This window comes from Panthera tigris, chromosome B4 (genome assembly GCF_018350195.1).
Source record: "Panthera tigris isolate Pti1 chromosome B4, P.tigris_Pti1_mat1.1, whole genome shotgun sequence".
NCBI classification, from domain to species: domain Eukaryota; kingdom Metazoa; phylum Chordata; class Mammalia; order Carnivora; family Felidae; genus Panthera; species Panthera tigris.
Genome location: NC_056666.1, coordinates 92,633,546 through 92,649,397, shown reverse-complemented (window position 1 = coordinate 92,649,397; position 15,852 = coordinate 92,633,546). Strand labels below are relative to the sequence as shown.

Below are 15,852 nucleotides of genomic sequence, written 5' to 3'. Positions count from 1 at the left end.
GCACCACTTAGGGTATTTGCGTTAAGATCTCACTTATATTGACAAATGAGGCAGATTCCTAGGGCAGGCCATACTTTTCCTCAAAAAGCTGCTTTGGATCCATCCAAGTACATAATATTCAGTTATGACTTAAGTATCTCATGGCCAGGGATCTAAGTGTGAAGTTAATTGCTGCGTAACCAGCACTTAACAGTTGGAATACAGAATGCAATTATTTGTTGAATGAATCAAAACCAGTTTCTTGCCCTAGGGTCTGGCAAACTCCAGACCTCAGGTGAAATCCCATTTACTGTCTGTTTTTTTATAATTAAAGTTTTGTTGGAACACTGCCACGCAATTGCATATTGTCTATGGTTGCTCATACTACAATGGTAGAGTTGAATGGTTGTGACAGAGACTGTATGGTCCACAAAGGCTAAAAATTTATGATTTGGCACTTTACAGAAAAAGTTTGCTGATACCTGCTCTATAAGCTAGAACCTCGAAGTAAGGATAGATCTTGTCCACTAATTCACTGGTGGCCAAAGGGTTTTAGCTCAAACAACAACTCAAAATATCCTGGAGTGCAGTGTTGAGAAGGATTCTGAGACCAACTCCGGTCTCAAAGGGAAAGATTACAGTTCTTAATTATCAATGACTACTGTGGTTTAGGAGGAGAAATAGGGTTGTAACTCTAAAAACACTGAAAACTTCTGTTGCAGAAAACTTTATTTTAAATAACTAGCACTGCTGTTTGATAGTTTACAAAGATGTATTAATTAGCCACAAAATAATATGCACACTCTCTCCTCCCAAAAAACGTGAAAGGAATCACTGAGAATGGTTTGCCTGAATGCTGAAGACTGTCTACCAAAAACAATGACTTTGGATTCTGGCATAGTTGCTGATGCTCATTTTTACAACATTCATTCATTCATTCAATATTCATTCATTATTCACTTGGTCAACAGATTCAGTTGTTTAGAACCATTCCTAAGGATGATTAAACAGTGTTACCAGGGGAACCTATGGCAAGAAAATAAGCCCCCAACATACCCCAAAACTCAATCAAGCTTTAAAGATAAAATTGAAAAGGGCATGTTGGGTAAAGTACATTTTTACATTTGAAGCTAAATTAAATCTGCCCCCTTTGATTCTGGAAGTAGTTAATAGAGCAAACAGTTTAATATTAAAGGATTCATGCCACTGGAGCTCTGCAAAGTTTCCCTTTAGATTATTTTAGAAAATTCCTTTGTTGGGGCGCTAAGTGGCTCAGTTAAGCATCCAACTTTGGCTCAGGTCATGATCTCACTCATGGCTTGTGAGTTCGAGCCCCACATCAGGCTCTGTGTGGACAGCTCACAGCCTGGATCCTGCGTCTTCCTCTCTCTCTCTCTGCCCTACCCCTGCGCGTGTGCGCGCACGCTCTGTCAAAAATAAATATTAAAAAAGAAAATAAAATTCCTTTGTTTGCTGGACCTACCACAAGTACTTGCACCCTAGCTATAAAGGAGGCTGGGAAAACTAGTCTCCAGCATTTTTATTTTCTACAAAGCAAGTTGTTAAACAGGACTTATTTAGATCTGTGTCTTTTCGGGGCTCCTGGGTGGCTCAGTCGGTTAAGCGTCCGACTTCGGCTCAGGTCACGATCTCGCGGTATGTGAGTTCGAGCCCCGCGTCAGGCTCTGTGCTGACTGCTCGGAGCCTGGAGCCTGTTTCAGATTCTGTGTCTCCCTCTCTCTCTGACCCTCCCCTGTTCGTGCTCTGTCTCTCTCTGTCTCAAAAATAAACGTTAAAAAAAAAAAATTTAGATCTGTGTCTTTTCAGACACTGGCTCTCTAAAGGTAAATGTGAACACACACATCTGTGTATCTATAAAAGACATTTTAAGGCAGATATTACATTTCTGTTAGATGTACTCTGGCCCATATAGGCCACACCCCAGAACGACAGGAAGTAAGGAGCCATGCATGGGATATGGGAAGAGGTAACAAAACCACTGCGGGGAATGGTGACAAGGAGGGTCTCAAGATCAGATCAAATTTAAATCTGAAGACCCAGAAGCCTACAAGAGCTAAGTGGTATTACAGCAGTGGTTATCATATTGATGACCTCTCATCATAGTAGGGATTTTAAGTGTTTGTGTGTGAGCGCGCATAAGTCTTTAAAAGCACTTCTGAAAGACTCTGATAAAACCTCCTTGTTCTTCCTAAAGTCCCTAAGACCTACATTCCTAGCAAAGAAAGGTCAATTCACCACAGACTGTCTTACTCATCTTTTTGCCTTCAAATAACTGTCCCCCAATTTAGTAAAGAAAAAGAGGGTCTCTCTGTTCCTCAGGTCTCCAGAAATCAGATTCTTCAGTAATTTAAATAACTTGCTCTCAATGTCACAAGTCTCAACTTTCACAAGTCACAGAAAAAGAGAAAACAACCACTGCAAAGAGATGACCATTATTGGGGGTAAGAAAGCTAATGATGTATTTTTCTGTTCCTAGGTGAAGCCACATCTTCTCCAAGTTTGCTGATTTGTCATTTCAGAATTTAATACTAACACCAAAGATGCTTAATAAAGTCTTCTGAACAGGTTGCAGAATCAGATAACTACAACCACAGAGACATCCCTATTTGTTAGATACAATATCTGCTTTCATATATTTCAAGCAAATGCTACACTAAGTACAGTTTATGAGCTGTTAGGGTAGAGGTAAAAGAAATCAGAAGTGAGGTGCTTTAGTACTAGCAGGTAAATTAGAATTTAAGTTAAGGGTAGATTCCAGAACAAACCAAACCTGTCTTCATAAATGGAAGAACACCACGACTATTTCTTTTAATATAAACACTCAAATTTTACAAAACACCACCATCTATAAGGATGGGGGAACATTTTTTTAAAAACGTAATTTTACAATCTGTTTCAACATAAGGCTGAATTCAGAAACAGAATTAGTGTCTTCCATGAAAGAAGGAATAAATGACTGCAAAAAATATTTTATTTCATTGTACTGTTAACCTCCTAACTAGGATTAAATGACAAAGCTTAATGTGACTGCCCTCAAATGCATTTGAAACCATAAGAGGAATGCCATGATTTAGACTGTGGGTTCATAATTTGCATGACTAAGTTACATTCTAAATGAAATTTCAAGCCCAGGACATTCCTAATGGAAAATTCCCTAGTAAACCTGCCAAAAGTTCAGAGGAGAAAAATTAACCAACTAACAAAAAAAAAACAGTGGAAGCAGAGGTACTTCCCATAGTTTTCTCTTGTAATTTTAGTATCTCAATCTAAGTAAGCAGCAGTTTATGCTAGCTGCTTAATGCCAACACTAGTTTATGCAACTAATTGTTTTATGAAGTTATTTTTAACTAATTTAAGTTCTTCCTTTTACACTTTGCCATGGTAAGTTTGTTCAAAGATGCTCTCAGTTATTAAGTAAAATAAAGTCCATTTAGAAAAATAAAATGCATGCCACACTTTGGAAGCCACAAATAATGCTTGTATTTGGCTTTCTCATACATTACTCACTTACTTGCATAATTAGTAGGTCAGTAAGTACTTTTTTTTTTTTTTTTTTTAAAGTAGCTTCAGAACTTGCCTGTCTTGGCAATTCTAAGAAATAGAAGTCAGTATCCAAAAAATAGCATATACATGTTTGCATTCTTGGACATTCGTATATACCAAATGAATGGAGAAAAGCAATGAGAACCAAAGTTTGGGTGTTAATTAGGTTGTTAGAATAAGGAGTGCACATGGGGAAACCACAAAAAGTATGCAGGGACTTTCTGTAATCAATTCTGAGTTCCAAAGAAGCATCTTCAGATATTTCCTTCCTTCCTTGTCAAAAACAAGTGATTCCATCAAGGATTTCTATTTTTTATATATTTATGTATTTTGAGAGAAAGAGCATGTGTGTAAGAGAGCATGCATGCATGGGCAAGGCGGGGGAGAGGAGAGAGAGAATCCCAAGCAAGCTCCACACTGCCAGTGCAGAGCCCAACTCAGGACTCAATCCCAAGAACTGTGAGATCATGACCTGAGTTGAAATCAAGGGCTGGATGCTTAACCGACTGATCCACCCAGGCACCACCCACCCTGCTCCGGATCAAGGATTTTTAGAGATCAAGTCAGCCCTATATAGTATTCCTATTCCAACCTCCTATTGTACTCTTACTTCACAATTAAATGTATCATGTAATTTTTAGAAACCTTATGAACTGGGAGACAAACTACATATCTTAAAAGACTTTAAAAATCTACTAAGAAATTGTGGCTAATATATGAGCTGTCAATCATTAAGCATTTTTTAAAAAACCACTTATTATGTTCCAGGCACCAATATACACAAATGAATCTTCACTATTTCCAAACATTTAACTGGATTCTAAGGAATTAGGTGGTTTTCCCATTCCTTAAGAGACTCATCACCCTCAACAGGGCATTCCAGCCTGAATCTGTGTCGAAAAGAATTGCTTGGCAGAGACTGTTTCTAAGCTAATGTTTTCAGACCCTGATGTCCTCCCCAAAGACACAAAGTAATAAAGAGTAAAGTCTTTCTAACAATTTTAGATCCATTTTTCATAGAAGATATAATTTTTTTACAGAGCAAAACCTCACCTAAGTACTACCATGAGGCTATTTAAAGTTTTTATTCATCTTATTCAGTGTGACTATTCATGTTTCACTTTAGAAATATTAAGTTTGAATACTCTTACTAATATTCAAAACAAATCTTTCCACAAAATTCTGAATTCCAAAACACCTGGGACCAAGAATTCTAAGTGAGGGATTCTGGGCCTATAATTCATTTCATAAACATCTATGATAGCAAAACACTTCTTTGAAAAACTTTGCATTTTCTAATTTCCGTATTGTTGCCTACCCTGATTCACTGATAGTCTAAACCTTACGTTCTCTCTTGATATCATGTATAGATCATACCCACCTCATTTTTTAGGTCTTTTTGGACTAGTAGAGCCTAAGATTTTTCACTATTCCTCTGACTCTATAACCATTCATCTCTATCACTCATTTGGGTATCAATTATTATTATTTTGAACTGCTATTTAAATTTCAGATTAACTTTTCATGTCTTTGCTAAAACCTTTTGTGCATAATTACGTGATTTAATTCTAACATATAGTAACTGAGAAGAATTAGCTCTCAATAACATTCAGTCAGATGAATGAGTCCTCAAGAGACAGATGCCCTAAATAATGAAGAATTATAGTTGGAAACAGATATAACACTTAAAAAAATTAGTGTAAATGGTCTATGATGGGAACTGATAAACTACGGAATACTTTATGTATTTTTCTCATTAAAATAAAAAATTGTTGAGCACTATGTGCCAGTTACTGGGCTAACCATTTGAGATTGTGGTGGCAAAGTGACATGGTATTCCTGGCCTCCTGAAACAGTTTAGAGGGCAAGAGAGAATAAGTGGATAAATGTTAATTACTGATTATGATAAGAGCTATGACGACAATAAACGGGATACTCCTTTATATAAGGTGATCAAGAGAAACTTCCCTGTAAATGTACAGCTGAGTTAAGATATAATGTTGACACTGAGTCAGAACTACAGAGAGCGGGAGAAAGATCACACTAGAGAGTAGCTGTAAACCCCAAATCTCAAAAGATGGTAAAGGGCTTGTTGGGTCAAGATCAGAAAGAAGTTCAGTACGGATAGAGCTTTGTTAACAATGGAGAAGAGATAAAGTTGTGAAATAAGCAAGAACTGGATCTGGTTTCTATTTTAAGACACTGGGGGGGGGGTGGGAATTGGGACTGGAGGATACTACATGATCTGATTTACATTTTTTTTTTTTTTTTTTTAAATTCTAGGTGTAGACTGAGCTAGATGAAGACAAGAACTGAAACAAGTTAGGAAGCTCCTGTAGGAGTCAAACAAGAGAGGACTGGCTTAAACAAGAGTTAATACCACAGAAACACAGGATTTTAGCGCTCAAAAAGACCTAAACAGCCATTTAATCAAACTTGCTTTATGGAAAGATAAGTCCTAAGAGAGAAGTTAACTTGTTCAAGGTTTTACAGCCAGTGCCAGAGAGAAGCCTGAGACGCTTAGGTCAAAATTATAATCACTAAGCCACGCTACTTAACAGGCTGGAATCAAAGGTCTAGCAACTACTGAAAACTAGCACATCATTCCTCAAATTTACCCCTCAAGCTTCAAGTCATCAGCTAAAACTTATGCGAAAAGTAAGTGTCCAATTTGAGCACCTGAAGGTTCAGAGGAAAGTACATAAAGGGTCTGTCTGCTGAGGAATAAAAGTACTCTCAGCTCACACTGCTTAGTGACGGAACTTTTACTTTAAACCCCACACTCTCAGATAGTTAATATTAATTTATCTTCTACCTAGGACCCTTTCTTTGGTAGACAAGATGGATCAATCACTAAAACATCACAAATGCTTTTCAAAGTGTTTATCATTCCTGTTCAATCAGAGCTCTAAAGTGAATGCAGTTAACAGTAGTCTTGATCATTAGAAAGAGAACGTCTTAATCATCTTCCTTACTCTTTTCTGCACTATTTCCTGCCCTTCTACCTCTTCACTGCCTATTATCACCATCATCACTTTCATGTCAACAGAAAAATGTTATGAATGCTCTTCTGTTCTTAAAAGCTTGCACATCCTGTCTTCTCTTTGTTGAAGATGATGAAGGTGACAGGACTTTTGAAAGAAAAAAATGTATAAGAAAATCTAAAATAGAGGAAATTTCATACAAATTTTTTTTCAGCTAGCAACTAAAACTGCATAAGCAATAGCCAGTGCTATTAACTGTGATTAATTTGGGTGTCCTGAACCTAAAATATAATCTCAGTATGTTCCTTAGTTCAGAACAGCTGACCAGGTAATTGTTTAATATAAAGAGAACTAAAGCTTCCTATTAAATTCCCTCCCCCTCACTGTGGAATTAGCTTTTGTAGGCAGGAGTTCTATAATGCTTACTCCTCAAAGCTACCCCAAAGTTAGCATTTTTACACTTACTCCTCTACACCACTCCACGCCTCTGCCTCTTCCTCTTCTGTCAACGCTGTTCTTTCAAACAGTGGAACTCAGACTCACTACTCTTCACAGAACACATCCATTTTATTATCTCTAGGGAAATAACTGGCACTAAATTTCTAAGAAATTAAGTACAGTATAAGCTACAACTTACCCACCTTTCATAATCTGAAACTTATTACTTGAACTGAATGCAGATTAGCCTAAAACTCCTTTAAAATTTGGAACTGGGGTGCCTGGGTGACTCAGTCGGTTAAGCGTGTCTGACTCTTAGTTTTTGCTCAGGTCATAATCTCCCCGTTTGTGAGTTCGAGCCCCACATCATGCTCTGTGCTGACAGTGCAGAGCTGCTTGGGACTCTCTCCCTCTCTCTCAAACATAAATAAACTTTACAGTAAATAAAAAAAATAAAAGATTTGGAGCTGTTCTATGACATGAAGTTTATAAAAATCCTTAACAAGGATTGCTACAACTGTTCCTAAACAAGCATGAAAGAAGAACTTTCAGAAGAACTTACATTTGTTTTAAAGGTATCTACTAAAGGGGCTCTTGGGTGGTTCAGTTGGTTGAGCATCGGAATCCTGATTTTGGCTCAGGTCATGATCCCAAGGCCGTGGGATCTGCATTTGGGTCTATGCTAAGTGGGGAGCCTGATAAAGACTCTCTCTCCCCCTCTTACCTTCCCCACCTTGTGCATGCTAAAATTTAAAAAATACATACATTTTAAAATGTATCCACTAAAGGTAGACAACACAGCAAATTCTCAGGTCAAAGAGACATTATTAAACTTGAAATGAGAAGAAAATTGATAGCTTTACTACAGGAAAGCTACTAAATATTCTAAAATCATGAAAGTCAACTATTAAAAAAACTACCTTAAGGTTATGTCAGAATTTGGGCACACATACAATCTATGTAGAGATGAATTACCAGGTGTACAAAACAAATATTAAAACCAAGAAGTAGGCTTAAAAAATAATAATCAGCTAATCTGTTACTATGATCAAAAGTTGAATGGAATGCTCAAGAAGCCTATTAAAAAAGTCAACCTAAAATGACTACATATTAATAAGAGATTTCAAGATGAAGCACATGAAAACATGGCTTCACATTTATCTATGGTTCCTATTCTTACATTCCCCTCCAACATAAATCAAAGATGGTAAACACTGAGAACAAAGCATGGAAAAATGAGTGTACAAAAAGGTGAATAATAACCACACAGATGGAAACATTTAGCAGCCTTAAATGTCGATATTCTCTTTTGATACTACACCAAAACTTGACAACTGGTTGCAATATACTGGAACGGAAACCTTACCAAAAAACTTTAGATCTGCCGGAATATTAAAATCCATTGGTTTAATGGAAGGATTTCTTACCCATGCATGATTTTGTAACATCATGCATTGGTCACTTAGAAAACGCTTGTACAGAGTTATGTGGATCTTCAAATGTTGACACATTATATATTCTTTTTAAAAAACTATCTTCTTTAACATCACTAATATCATCAGAAAAATTTTTCTAAATATTGGGAAGCTGTCAAGAGCACAGTGGCTGATATAAATTTTCCAAAATTCTAATTTTCACTTGAAAACTGGAACTTTATCATTGACCATAAATACTGTTGATCCTTTCCTTAAAGCAACAGGCTCATTTTGTTTATTATGGAGAAAATGTCTCCCCAGTACCCAAGTCTGAATAACTGTAGTTTTTCAGGGATTCTTTAAAGTAAAAATGGTATTCATGAAAAAAGTGGCTGGTTCAGCTTGCAACTCAAATTACGCAAATGCTTTTCCTATAGACAACTGTTATATCTTCAATATGCCAGCAAAAATAGTGTTTCAAGCAATCTTTTCATTCTGTCATAGTATATTGAAATAATATGTACAAGAGCCAAGATTTGATTAAAAAACAAAAAAACATTTTTTTTTTTGTTTTTTTACTTCTTCAAGTGCATTTAGGTGAGTGAAGTTTTTTGTTTCTGGTTTTTGTTTTTTTGTGCATGGCAGTGAAGAATACAATGACTATGAATACAGTGTGGTGCTCTGACTTGACCGGTTCTAAGGTGCCCTAAATTTTACCCACCACTGCTTTCGTACCATTGGTACACATGTCAACGCAGTAAAAAAGGTAAAGAACATCTCAGTATTATTGTAAAATCAGTTTTACATGTGCAGACTCCTGAAAATGTTCACGCAACCCCAAGGATTCTTTGGAGCATACTTTGAAAACCACTGAGCTAGACAATTTGTTCGCTGTTCACAATCACAATGATTTTGTCTTAGTCCTTACTCATACATTAATAACAGTCTTAAAAATCAACTTCAGCTGGAAGAAGCAATGCTACAGAGGAATAAAAGTTTTATAGAACAAGAACGAATACTACATTAGTATAGTCTCTATAATAATTTACGGATAATACTCCACTTAATCCTCAACAACCCAAGGGATGCCTGGGTGGCTCAGTGGGTTAAGCATCTGACTCAAGTCATGATCTCACAGTTGTGAGATCAAGCCGTGTGTTGGGCTCCAAGCCCTCTCCCCCTGCCCCTCATCGGTGTGTGCACTCTCTTAAAAAAAAAAAAAAAATCCTCAACAACTCTAATATATGTTATTTTTCCCACTGAGGAACCACGAGTAGGAAAACTTCAGAAAGGGAAGTACAAATTTTGCCTAAAACTTCACTGTACTGGTGGAATTATAAGTCATATTGTCTTCTTTGTATTCTTCTGCATTCTAAAACACTTTAACAAGAAAATTAAAAAGACAAACATTTAAAAATGCAGCCAATCTTACCAATACAAACCCAGTGCAATTTCAAGTTGAAGAATTTCAAGAGCAGAAGAAAATATACACATATTTATATACTTCATCCCTATCCTTATTATTTGTACAGTATAGAATTCAAGATTACCAAAGGATTCCTCAGTTTTGTTATCAAGTAACTTAAACATAACTTATAAATCTTAGAAGTAGCAGCTATAACTTTGTTAGCATAAAATAGTAATATTCTCACTGCAACCTTAAAACACAAGGTAACAGTTGGATGGAATATGCATACCACTTTGACACCAAAAACCTATTAATTAAACAGTTTATATTTACAGTTTTTATTTTATCGATATCCTCAGTTCCATTAACTTTCAGAAAGTCTCCCAATTTTTTTTAGAATAAAGTGACTTGGAAAAATATATTCCAATGTATAAACTTTAGAAGTATAAATTTTAGAAGACACAGATAATTAGAACTTTATTTTATATAACATTTTCCATTTCCTTTCCAGAAGCCTTTGCCAAAAACTGCTATTACACAGACAAAACAGATTTTCTTTCATCTTTTTTCTCTTCCCACAAAGCAGAGGAAAGCAACAGGTAATCTACCAGTGAGGCCATCAGTTCTGTGTATGTTTTCAAGAAAAAGTTATTTAATGAAATGCTAAGTTTTGAATAAGAAAAAATGTCTATTTTATTAAAAGTACATATTTACTGATAAATTTTCAGAGCAAGTACTGAAAAATTCAGCAAGATCTATAATGTAGTGAAGGTGCTGATTCCAAGTCAATAATTTAAAGCAATCAAAATTATTTATAACTGTTTTAAATAGATGTTCTCTTCCTTTAATATCTTTATTGAGTCTATCTGTACAACAGTTAAAAACATTCAATTCCTCACCACTGGAAAAAACTACCTAGCAAATTATCTCATAAGATCAGAATCCAGTTTAAATTTAAAAGGTCTCACTGGTTACATACATTAAATATATAAGGTATATAAAGGAGCTTATCTACAAAATTATAAAATAGCATAACTACAAGAGTAAGCTTTAGAAGCCAGCTCAATGTAAAAATCCAGAATCAGAACATTAATTACTCTCTGTGGTTAGAAAGACTAAGATTCTTAATTTAAAAGTAAACATATTTCTAGTACTCAAGTACCTCAAATACAAATAATTTTAATCATAGTTATATTCCAGATACTGTTCTGCATAATAAAAACCAGATGGAAATTCTGCAGTTCATGTTGCAAGTATTTTTTCTTTTGGTAATTTAAATATTATTTAAAACCTGGTACATTTCCCTAAATGTTCATTTCTTTCTTTTATAAATTTAAGGTTCCTTAGAAACAGTTTAAAAATTCTTGATCCTGTGTTAATGCAGAACAAAAATTCTTTTTAAATTGCTACTGAAATAATAATCACTTGCTATATACCCTTAATTTGACTAACATCAGGAATAAACACATCAAAGCTAGCAAGTATGGAATACTGGCATTTCTTTTTGTTTGTGGCACATTTTAAAAAGTTATTTTAATTCTTTAAAGGCAGCACAAAAATGGTTCTTCTTTAAATGTCTTTAAAACAGAAATTCCATGGGGTACCTGGATGGCTCAGTCCATTAAGTGTCCAACTGTCAATTTCAGCTCAGGTCATGATTTTATGGTTTGTAACATCAAGCCCCACATCGCTCCATGCTGAGCATGGAGCCTGCTGGGAATTCTCGGTCTGTCCCCCGCCACCCCCCATGGTCCAGGTGCATGCTCTCTCCTCCCACCCCCACCCCCAAAAAGAGAAATTCTATGGAAAAGGGATTGGTCTTAAAATCCAGTGTTCAACTAGGCTCAAAGTATAGCAAGCCAGTCTTTATTGCAAATGGATAAATTCATTCTATTTTTTGTAGCTACTGCTTCCAATGTATTCATGAGATTTCCAAAGAATTAATAAACTAAAGACTTAAGTTCTCAAATGGTAATTAGTACCTTTTGATACTACTGCAAAATATCTAAGAACACTGAAAAATATTTGGCTTCAGCCCAAGTGTTTCAGCACATGGTACTCCTGTTTATTGAAAAATTTGTTCAATGTTATAATGAATCATTGCATCAGCCAAAATATCTGTTCCTTAACTTTTTCTAAAAGAAATTTAACTTAAAAAGGCTAATAGTAAAAACTTCAGCCTAATCTCTTAGACCATGGAGTCCTCAAAAATGGTAAGAGGGGAAAAATAATCAAGGCACATATTTAATCACAACTTTATGTCGTCTTACAAAGTTTAAGATAAATCTTTATCAAGTTTTCTCTAGACTGAACATGTGACATCACTGTCATAACAAAAAAAGAGCACTTTTGAATATTTAGTTCACAAAGACTAAACTATTCCGGGTGTGTCAAATTTAGACAGCACAGATCAATACCCACTGTCTTTATATATACACATACACACGGGAACATGTTATTGTAAGTCTAGGGAACATGTTATTGTAAGTCTAGGAAAATGACACATGTGTATCAATAAGATCTTGGTATTATTCAGTAATAAAATTACCTATTTAAAATCACACATTTGGGAAAAAACTAAATATCTGTGTAAAACAGTGAAATTTTCTTTGTATCCAGATCTAGTTCACACATTAATTTTACTCCCCTAACAGATATTTATCAAATACCTACAACAAAAGTCAAAACTGAACGAGCAATCTCTCATCCCAATCTCAGACTTTCTACTTAAAACAACATGTATAATTAGTTACCATGTTATCAATCTCTGCATAGGCCTTCTACCAGTCTTGAATTACATTGAAGATACACTTAATATGATATTTATGTACATGATCAAAGTTTTAGGATTAATTCTTCATTACAACTCAATAGATGCCCCTTAGCATGGAGGCTTACTTTCCTTTCATATAGCAAAGAGAAATGTTGGAATTTTATAGTTAAGGATTATCTTGAGGATAAAATGAAAATCAGTTTGTAAAATTAAAAGGATCCCAAAGCCAATGTGTTAATGTTTATTTTTGAAGGAAGACAAAGTGCTCTCCAAACAGTCTCTCTTAAGTGTTTACTACAATTAATTTTTCTACCTAAATGCTAAACCCTTATGTGCAAAGGCAGGTTCTCAGAACTAAGATGATAATGGTGAATGAAATGGATCAGTTCCTCCCCTCACGATGCTTACATTTAACAAACTGGTATTATCTATGTGCAATGTACGTGCTTTGGGGCATACAAAGAAGACATCCTGTCCTTGGACTTTACAATTTAGAGTAAAAGATAACAAAAATCATACGAATAATGACAACAGAACAGTAGCAGAATGTTGGAAGTGATAGGTGTCATAGCAAGAGAGGACTTTCCTGGAATGGAGCAGGGGGGTATTACGGAGAGAATGCAAAAGACAGAGCAGTTATTTTCATGCCCCCATCACATTTTTTAAATTCAGCCAGTGTATTATTGGGCTCTTCAGTTGTATTGATACCTCGAACATTAAAACAAAACTGGCTACAGGTGTTTTAAAGATCTGCTTTGGGGCTTCCTCAGATAAGACAACATCACAATTTATTGTGAATGCCAAACAAGAAAATCCAAGTGAAAACACTTGGTGCAGTGCAGAGTTTAAAAGCAAAGATGGGCTCAAATAAGACACTCATTCAGGGTTCTGTGTCCTTAAAGTTATTTAACCTCCGTGACTGTCAATTTCCTCTCCTAAAATCTGGAAATGAAACTACCCAAGTGGTTCTTCCACACTATTTGACTAAGGTACCAATCGTTTTGTGTATGATTACTATCCTGTAAAAATGTAATTCACTATAAAAATACTTTATTTCTTCTTCCAGTTTCTCTACTACATACTGTCCTAAAAGTCCGCAAGGCCACTAACTAATCTTATCTTTTCTAGGCCTCAGTTTCCTCCTCCATAAAATGAGAGGGTGGGACTGGATGACCTAAATAGTCCCTTCCGGCTCTTAAAAAGTCCCATGACTCCGTTATGACTCAAATACTATTCAAGAGTCAGCTTTCAGGAGTGATAGGACTTTGAAGTTAAATGAACATCTCCCTTCTTTTAGTTACTTCTTGCTAAGATAAGGTTTTGTTGAGCAAGTCTAAACAGCTTTCTAATTACAAAAAAGTCAAAAATTTACAAGTTAGAAGCTTTAAGTTGTAAGTACTCGATATATATTAGATGCTACCAGCAAAACAAAAATCCAATTAGACTGAATTAATTTTAAAATCACGATGTTCATTTAGTGTCAACTTCTACCCCGTTAAAAATGTAATTTCCCGTTACTGTAATACAGAACTGCTTATGTTCCTTCCGAACAAGAGTTGCAGGGCAAAAATGCTTTGCTAAACTAATAAATGTGTGGGGCGGGGGGGGGGGGGGGGGGGGGTGGCGGCGAAGGGGAAGCAAATCTTGTACTTAAACTCGCAAGGATGATCTTTTCTCCAAAAGCCATCAGTTTTTAGTAGAAAAATCCAAATGGCCCAGTTAACTGGGGACAGTTTTAAATAAAATTCATGGTGCTGACAGTTTTAAGATTAGACACATCGAGATGGCGAAAAAGAGAAGACGACAAACTTCCTGGATTTTGTCTCCCTCTGTAAGAGAAAAGAGATTTCCTCTTGCTGACGAAAGGAAAGGCCCCTTTAACAGTTTTTCCCTACGCGGTGGCTGCTGCCAGACTAGGTGGGGCTCCCTCCGCTGCCTTCCTCCTGCCACTTCCCGCAACAAATGGAGCAAACCAGTCCCGTTTCAGGCAAACTTTTTCCCTGTCAGGCTGGAGCCTGCAGGGCGCCGGGGAGTGGTTTCCCCGAACGCTCCCCGTCCTGGCTCGGGGCTGGGGGAAGCTGGGTCTTCTCAAAGGACAACTTTCTGGTTTCCGTTCTAACTTCCACCCACACCCAGGAGGGCACAGGGGTGGCCAGCGAAGGGGCTCCGGCGCGGGGTACTAGTGTTCCGGGGAGCCCGGCGGGGGACGGCGGGCAGCGGGAGAGGCTGCGGCGGCCGCGGGCAGGAGGGAGCGAGCGGGTGGTGGGGGGGGGGGGGTCCTCGGGCTCTCACTTCCTCCGCCATATTTCAGACATTTGACCCCTTCCGCAAAGCGCGCTGTTCCCCGGCGGCGGCGGCGGCGGCGGCTCGTCCCCGCCGGCCCGGGAGGCAGCGCGTTCGCCGGCCGGCCGCCGGGCCCTCGCACCACCTGCCGCGCGCCGTGAAGCCGCCGCCGCGGCCGCCAGGGTCCCTGACCGCCGCGCGCGCCCCGCCCGGCCCGCGCCGCACCCCACCCGCTCCCCTCAGCCGGCGCCCGGCCCCCGCCCCGCGCGGCCGCCGCCACCGCCGCCGCTCCCCTCAGCGGCCACGCACACACTCTGCGAACCTCTCACGCTGTCACCGGGTCCCCGCAGCCCGCGTCGCCCCGTGCCTTGCGCTCCCTCCGGGTCGCTGCTCCGGCGCCACGGCGGTCCTGCCGCTGCCGCCGCCGCCGCCGCTCGGGCTGGTTTACACGCCTGACTCTGGGCGAGGTTTGGCGGTGTCGCCTTGACGTCAGGCGTTCAGCCTCGCTCTCGCTTCCGTCCGCGGGCGGGGCGCGCGGGTGCGCGGCCGAGGAAGGGGCGGGGCCGCGGGGCGGAGCGAGGGGAGCCGAGGGGGCGGGGCCTTGCGCGCCGCCGCAGCGCAGGCCGGACCCACGCGGCGCCCTTCGCGGCAGCGTCTTCTCCGCGGTGTTTCTCTCCCTGCTCTCGTCCCCCTTTCAGCTTCGCCTGGGCCACCTGGTTCGGGACCCATAGGCGTGTCGGCTTCCCTGACTTCAGCGGGTTACATGGTGCGAAGGGCTTAGAAACGCTCCGAAACTTAAAAGATGCCTTTATTGCGAACTGTAATTCAGTCACCAACGCCACCTAACAGTTGGTGCTCGCGTATTCCTTTGTGCTGGGGAAAGTGGCTGGGAAGTAACTGAGCGTGCAGTTTCCACACCTAGAGCTCCCGTGAAGGAAACCAGGCCAGGGCACGGTCTTTTTCATTCTTCAAAGGGTTTTTCTCTTGACAAGTATTTCAAACACTGGT

The 15,852-nt window shown here is 38.7% G+C and overlaps 1 protein-coding gene across 2 annotated transcripts in view; it reads right to left on the bottom strand.

Moving 5' to 3' along the window:
• Nucleotides 1-15,330, bottom strand: part of RAP1B (RAP1B, member of RAS oncogene family) — a 45,239-nt gene extending 29,909 nt beyond the window's left edge. For both annotated transcript variants that reach the window (XM_042992713.1, XM_042992714.1), the window contains exon 1: nucleotides 15,167-15,330. The gene's annotated coding sequence lies outside the window, so the exon portion shown is untranslated. The remainder of the gene's footprint in view (nucleotides 1-15,166) is intronic.
• Nucleotides 15,331-15,852: the final 522 nt, after the last annotated feature.